This window comes from Phasianus colchicus, chromosome 3, assembly GCF_987193195.1.
Source record: "Phasianus colchicus chromosome 3, bPhaCol1.hap1.1, whole genome shotgun sequence".
In the NCBI taxonomy this organism is placed as follows: Eukaryota; Metazoa; Chordata; class Aves; order Galliformes; family Phasianidae; genus Phasianus; species Phasianus colchicus.
This window is the reverse complement of record NC_143438.1, coordinates 38,838,496-38,846,690: the sequence shown is the minus strand read 5'-3', so window position 1 is coordinate 38,846,690 and position 8,195 is coordinate 38,838,496. Positions and strand designations below refer to the sequence as shown.

General features: G+C 35.4%; 1 long non-coding RNA gene across 1 annotated transcript; it reads right to left on the bottom strand.

Moving 5' to 3' along the window:
- Positions 1–743: 743 nt before the first annotated feature.
- Positions 744–2,092, bottom strand: LOC149918523 (uncharacterized). Its single transcript, XR_016465088.1, has 3 exons — positions 2,018–2,092; positions 1,287–1,411; positions 744–858 (listed from the first exon to the last, which is right to left on the bottom strand). It is a non-coding gene; the product is annotated as an uncharacterized LOC149918523 (long non-coding RNA).
- Between the last annotated feature and the right edge of the window lie 6,103 nt (positions 2,093–8,195).

Here is an 8,195-nt window from a genome sequence, read left to right as displayed (position 1 = left end):
CTTGTATGTGTACTTAGTTTTTCAATTATCCAAAGAAAAAAAACCCAACCACCCTAAATTATAAGTGCTATGTTGTAGTAAAGGTTTAGTTCAGGTTAATTTATAATAATTTATTGCAAATAGTCAGGATACATCAGTTCAGTATTAAAGATTTACATAGGATATCATAATTCAGTACCATTAGTGAGTTTGAATCTCTGCATTAACTTGTGGGTTTCCAACGACCAGAAACTTATTTCAAATTTGCATTAACAAAGGGTTTTGCTTTTTATTCTGTATAACTTCTTTAATGATTTCTACTGCTAACTGAAGCCTGAAGGCAGAAATACGATTTCAGAAGCTGCTAGTAAACACTTCAAAAATTTCTTACGCATTTTGCAGAAATCCTTTACAGAAATTGATTGTTTGGACATATAAGAAAGGATGTAAGGAACTACTAGATGATCTTCAAGGTGTTTTTCATCCTAGATGACTCCATGATTCTGATTAACATGCTGGAATACTAATATTTAAAAAAAATTAATAATAAATGAAGAAAATTACAAGAAATTGTTTCTTGGGATGAGAGAATAAAAACCACAGTTTCTTGGTAACTAAACCGATGAGATTTTGAATGATCTAATGATTAAAAATACAAGGATTTTAGGAATTCTTGAAAAATCTAAAAGAGGTATTTTGTCCAATTCTCTTTGTTCAGGTTGCATTCCAAAACTGTGATGCCAGAAGCAAAATTAGAATGAAACTTACACTTCTATACTTACTAAGGTTAAATCTCTTCAAGAAAGACTCACTTTGAGTTAGCAGTATTTCCTCTGCTTGCTCTCCAGCAGTCTTTCTACTACTGAGATCTTTTTGTATCTGCAAACATTTTGGGGATATTAGCGCCGTTTATTAGATGGAAAAGACTGAAGTACATCTACTCAAGTCTAAGATATCCTTCAAATAATAACAGTGACCAAACAATAATAGAATACTTTGTAAAGTCCTTCCAAAGGCAACAGCCCATGACCAGCTCTAGAAAAATGTGCACCTTTTAATACTTGATTTAAAGCTTACGTAAAAAATCAGAAACAGTGATATACAGACAGTGATTCTACAGAGACTATTTCAGATAAAGATAATCTTGGGTATCTGAATAGGCTCAAAGTGATTCAGATTTCAGCAGCAAGTACATTTCATGACTGACAGCTGTATTTAAAGACTTTAAGGAAGGACACCTTACTCTTTTTTAATACAAAGTTTTGGATTTTTACTGATCACAATTTTCAAAGAAAATGCCTTGGCACCTTTTCACAGCAAGATATCAAAGCCTCCAGTTTTTATGGTTCATTAGGACTCACTCCTGTCTGAGGGATTCATTGTAAATGAATCTAAGCTTTCCTCTTGTATGGGCAACTGAGCTTTTTGGTAGCTGAAAAATGAAAAAGAACACTACTCGGTTTCATATCATACTGGTGAGAAAAGGGTCTGAAAAATTTGTGCCTCAAAAGATCTGTATTTTCCTTAGCACATGTATATTAAAAGAGAACCAAAAGAAATGAGAGACCTTTCTATATGCACAGTAGCATATATATTGTGGTGCTTTGAACAAGGTTGTGCTCCACATATGTTGAGTAGGGGGGCATCTAGGCAATACTGATATTAAACCCTTTTTCATTTTTGAATTCTTTTTCCTTGCTTGACATGACTGGTAAATAAGGGAATAGAAAAGAATTGTTAGCAGAAAGATTTGGGCTGCTCTAAAGCAAAAGAGTAAATCTACTGCCACAAATTCAGTAGAACAAGATTTATTTTTTTTTTAACATCACTTCCTATGCTTTGCATAGGCTTAAGCACATGGCCAATTTTCTCCAGGAATAACAGAGTACATCAGCTGATCTCTGCCAGAATTAGCATCCTTCACCCCATCTTGCTCAGCAAATTTATCAAAGTTGAACGAAATAAATGTAAACGCCTCTACAGTTCATGTGATTTGTTTAGGGATATTACTTAGGAAATAAAAGAGTTATAAACATACCTCAAAGAAAATTCAGACTCAGAAAGAAATGGTCATGCTAAGATATAGGATTTTTTCAGATCATCACATCATCTGGTAGAAAACAAACAAACAAACAAACAAAATTAGAGATTTCCAAATAAATTAAGTAGTTCAAGAAATACAAGTGTTATCCATTGCAAATCCACAGCAGTACAGTCACACTTTGCGCTCATTTCTCTGAATTTGGCACCCACTAGTTACTCATTCTGAGGATGATGGATGAGAATGAAAACAGACTATTATTTGTACAACTTGTATAAAGGACACACTTCTCCAAACTCAAGTCTTTGCTTGAGTTAGGTCAGCAGGTTTAGTGCCAGTCTGCTAATGAATGCAGTGCGAGCTTTACACCAAGGTGAAGGAGTAATATCCTGCTCTTCCCCTGTTCTCATGCTTTCCCTGATACAAGCATTTTCAAAAGAATGACAACTTACAGGAAGAAGTCTTGCATCTCAGGTGGCAGCTGATTTTCTTTATCTCTGTTAACATTTGAACAGAAACGTGCCACATGGGAACATGGAAAGGGTCTGAGAGTTTTGTTTCATCTCTGTTCAAAACCTTTCTGCAATCAAGATACTGAGCTGTGAGTTCGGTAATCCTTGTAAATTCACAGTCATTGATAACAGAAATTGGTGAAATATTGTTGCTCTGAATTTAGCTTTCAAATCTTTTTACAAGTGAGTTGGTGAACAGGGACTAGCAAGGGGCTGCTTATTGTTCCTGACAGCAGCTGCTATGTCTGGACTGCCTTTTAACATTTAGAAATACTGACTCCCAGGGTCAGGCAGATCTTTAAAAGAGAGCTTCTCACTTTTTCCTCACAGAGGAAATGTAAGTCAATGGAATAGTGAAGGTGTGATAAGAGTAGAGATTTATATCATTTATATCATTTCTACATCTCAAAACAAGGCATTTCATCCACTATTTATAAAAATAAACAAAATTGAAGTTGGACAAGATTGATTTGACTAAAACATGTAGCTCCCTGCAATAGCTACTACAACAGTTTCCTTACCCTCTGCTGTAGTCCTTGCGATATGACTGCGTTCACTCAGCAGTGATTACAGTGACACAGTAATTCAGTTTATTAAAAAGCTTATAAAAGAGAAATATTTAAGGAAAGCATAATAAAAAGCTAAAACTGCTCAAGGAGTTAGCAAGTCCGACAAGAAATTATACAGGTTCAGTTACGCACTGGAAACACTCATCAGCAAAGCAAAGAATGTGATACACAGGCGGTTTTTCTGACAGAATCATTTAACTGAGTATTTCTGCTACATTTCTCTACTCAAAGCCAGCTTGACTGGCCAAAAAAAACAATTGCTTTTCCTGTGCAGTATTAATACACATTAGCAGCTGCTGCATCCCAGATTGCATCATAGCTGTCGTTATTTGAAGGTTGTGCTTTAAAGTAAAGCACCTGCAGTGTACTAAATGTGTCCCAAATAGTAACTGTCTTGTATAGTATCACTGCATATTCTGTAAGTATATTATGTCAAACAGTTGGAATTATCTAGTCTTCTGTCTGTGTCTTGTCTTACATAACCTGCATTAAGCTTCTGAGTTTGGAAAGTCATACTGGCAGCTTGCCAAGCAGCAAGAATTCATTGGGATTTTAAAGCTTCTAATGATCCCAGCTGATATTGCTGCCAAATATTTTTATAAGTGACTTTGGTTTGTTGCTCTTCAAATGAAAAGATAATCAGACGTGAGATTCTCCTAGACTTTTTAAAGTGCTTTTTCCTAAAATTAACTGGCAAGCGCGACAATCTTACTCTTTCGAACCATTATTTCTCAAGAACATACAGATGCCCTAAAAATAATTTCGATTCAATACTTGCACATTTGTGGAAAGAGAGGAAATTCTTATCCTCATTCAACCTTCATATCCTCAGCACTAAATTGGAGAACAGTAGTTCTCCAGACAGCTGCATGTGATGCTGGAGGCAGCAGTGCTAATCCATTGTTTCATATTAGCATAAATGCCATTTCCTGCTGAATAGTTTGCTTTACCCCCAGTACAACAGTATGCTGTGGCACAAATTAAATTGCAAACAAAAGATATTAGTCTGCCATTGACCAATCTGAAGATTACATTCTAATACAGTTACATTTTTTGGGACTTTTTCATAAGAAAAATAAAGATAACTTAATTGATACTCTAATCAAAGTTCAGGTTCTCAATTATTCCTTACTGTATGATTAGTGAGATTTATGTAAAATAAGACTGGAATAATGTGGCTGCACTGCTTAAGATATGTGCATATTTGTAGTCATTGGTTTATTTCACTTCAAGTAGATGGCTCATCCTTAAGATTCTTGGTGTAGTTCCAACACCTTGCAAAGTTGTCTCTAAGTTGACTTTTCTATCTCTGCATTTGTTTTACATATTTTAATGACCACACTTAAAGACTTCCATGTCCTGTCAGCTCACTTTGAGTAACTGTGTCTCAATGAGATATTTAAACCTTTGTGCACTCTACTCACGGAAATCATTGTTCCTCCTCTGTGCTTGACATTCACTGCAAAGGATGGGTCTAGTCATAATTACAAAGGCTATTTGTGTCAGCCAGGCTTGCAGCATCAGGCCTTCAAAGAGGTGGAGTGAGATGAGGTGCTGAGGACAGTGTAATCTTATTCATGTCATTAGCTTCTTTGTAATCTCAATAAATAAAAGGTTGTGAAGCTTGGCATGCCAACTCAGCTGTGGGGTACAGTTACCGTTGAATGTACTTTTATGATAGCAGTCTTACAGCTTGTATAATGAATAGTGTTCATTATGGAAGCTATACTTGACTTTTCCTGCTCTTACTAAAGTCAGAAAATGATTTTCTGGATTTAATTTTACTGAGTATTCACACCCTAGAATTATACCACATAGCACAGCCTCCTTTCCCATGAGCAACCAAAAGGAAGGGTTCGACTCCTAACTAGCTCTTCTCACAGTTGTGATAGTCAGAGGTATTTTACCAAGTATGGGTTAAATCCTGATGGGACATACACTGTACGGAAAAATAAAGCAGTCATTATGCTTTCAGCAAAGGCTGGATAACATCCAAAGACATAGGCTGATTTAGTCAAAGGGGATGTTGGCTAGAATCCTGCATTTAGTTGGTGGCCTGATAAGGAAAAAGAACAAATCCAGAAATCAAATCAGATTCTTTCAGGCAGACAGTGAAGAGTATTACTCATAGCACTTCTGACTTTCTGTAGATTGGCCATTTATTATATTTCAACTCCGCAATTCATTCAAAGGTTGGGGTTTTTCTTCTTTTCTTTTTAATTCTTCAGCATTTTTCACTGATATGAGTGAATGAACCTTTTAATTTTCTAAATTTGATACCTGTGACTCTGAATGGATAGTCATTCATTTAAATATTTGTATTTTGAGATTTCGTTAACTGTTTGCTGTCCCATATATTTTTCATGGATTGTGCTAATTTGGGGGCAAAGGGTGGTTTATTGCCTATGATTAGTGTTTAATTTTCCATATACCTTTCCATTAATATTATAATTATTATTCCTTTTGTTTTGATACATTGGAAAGTTATGTTGAAAGAATATTCTGGAGCAATGTTAGGATTAAAAAGATTTATTTCAAATATTAATTGGTTTTGAATTTTTAATTTCAGCTACAATAGAATTCATATTTCATTGCAGTCATTGAAACATAATAAAGCAATGTCAAGCAGTACAGAATAGTACAAAATGTTTCTGGCATGACCAAGATACACTATGTGAAAGCTTTTGTCAATTTAATGAGTGTCAGTAGCTATTGACAATAGGTCACACTGTGCACAAATAAATAAATAAATAAATAAATAAAATAATAATTAAATGTTATTTCTATGTAATTACACTATTCATTATTCATTAGTTAAATTAAGACAATTTTAAAAGCTTTCTATCACAGTAAATTATTAGTGAAAAATAAAGATAGTTTTAGATGAAATCTTGTTCTTATGCTGTTATATTATGGATCTGAGTCTCTCAATCCGTCCTCGAAAGGAACTCAATAATTTCCTGAAAGCAGAAATCCACAAGAGTACACCAAACCATCATTGCCATTCAACACTACCTCTTGCACATGGAAAGCGGGTGCAGACCATTAATAAAACAAACATAAAAAAGGAAAACACCAAGATGTTACGAATATATTTTGTAGTATATGGTAACCATACTGAAAAAGGGTTGAACATATAAGAAGAAAAAGATGCTAAAAGTATATCTTTGAGATGCTGTGAGGGAAAAAAAAAAAAAGCATAATTTTTTGTCACTACAAAAGCTAATAAAATTGAAGAATCTACAAATACTGACCACGTATCATCAGTAAGTTTCCTGTGAGACTTGATAGCATGCACAACCAGTCTCACAACTGTGTTAAAAGCACTTTTTCTTAAGAATGATAAAAACACTCAAATTCTGTAGCCCAAAATGACAGCAGTGATAGTGTACTAAAACTAAATTCTAAAGCATAATTTTGCATAAAGCCAACATTATCCACAAGAACAATAAACAGAAAAAAACAACAACAAAAAAACTCCAAGAATACGTTTGTCAGCAAATCACCTATGTTTTGAAGAAGACAGATATAGTAAAACTGAGATATAGTAAGAGAAACTTAAACATTCAGGTTGGGAATATTCAGCTCAGCATTCAGGCATATACTCCAAATGAAGACCAGAAAATGAGTGGTTCCTTAAATATTTTGTTTCAGCTATCTAATTAAGTTGTAAAGACAGAAGAAGTTATGTCCTTGCCATTCTTGACACTAGCCAGCAGAGAAGGAATAAATTAAACAAGATGATCAAGATGTTCTTCAGGAAAGAAAAAAAAAAAAAAGAAAAAAACAAACCAAACTATCCTATTTGTTGATCGACTGTTTCTTTTCCAGGAAGCAACTCCCAAAACAAGAGATCAGAAGAGGTCACTGTGAGAACATGTGCAAACATGGCAGCATTTTTCTTTCCACAGTGTATATACAACAGTACAGAAAACAAACAAACAAAAAAATTAGACACTTTTGCAAAGCTATGAAAAAAATCTAAAAAATACTGCTGCTACAAGATTACAGACAAGAACACCTTAATAATCAAAATGATTAGTCATTCTTCAGGCATTCTCAATTAAGTGGTTTCTAGCCTTCAACAAGTTCTTCTTAAATGTATTTTCCTTTACAGAAATGGACAACCAATAAGGTTTTCCACTTTGGTCAGAGTAATAATACCAGATATGCTCTCTTCAAGGAGAACAACTCCTTGAGAATAGCCCTACTGAGAAGGACTTAGGAGTCCTGGCAGATGAAAAACTTAATGTGAGCCAGCAGTACTTGCAGTCTGGAAGGCTGATGAATTCCTGGGCTGCATCAGGAAAGGGGTGGCCAACACGGTGAGGGAGGTAACTGTTCCTCTCTACCCTGGTCTCACGAGGCCCCATCTGGAATACTGCTTCCAGATCTGGGGCCTGCAACACAAGAAAGATGTTGAGCATTAGGAGAAAGTCTTGAGGGGGGCCATAAAGATCATCAGAGGGCTGGAACAACTCTCCTATGAAGAAAGCTGAAGGAGCTGGGCTTGTTCAGCCTGGAGTAGAAAAGGCTGTGGGGAGACCTCATTATGAACTTCCAGTATTTAAAGCGAGATTAGAAACAGGAGAGAAATCAACTTTTTACACTGGCAGAGAACAATGGGAAAAGGAGGGATCATTTTAAACTAAAGGAGAGAAGATTTAGATTAGTTTAGTGGGAATTTTTTCACTGAGAAGTCAGTGAGATGCTGAAGCAGCTTGCCCAGGGAGGTTGTGGCTTCCCCATCCCTGGAGGTGTTCATGGACAGGGTGGGTGGGTGGTCTCTTGGCAGCCTGATCCAGTACTTGAAACTAGCAGTTAGCAACTCTGCCTATGGCAGGGGAGTTCAAACTTGATCATCTTTGAGTCCCTTCCAAACCAAGCCATTCTATGAAACTATTATTCTGTACTCTATGATTCTAATGTAACAATGTTCTAACCTTGTAGGAAAATATCAGGCTTCATTAGTACCTGAAGATTTACATCTTCAGTTAATTATACCATCTGTTTAAGTATATAAATATATATTTTAACCAAATCATCATTAGAAAAACATTGGTTAAAGGGTTAGGTGGTTAAAAGTGGCTTAAA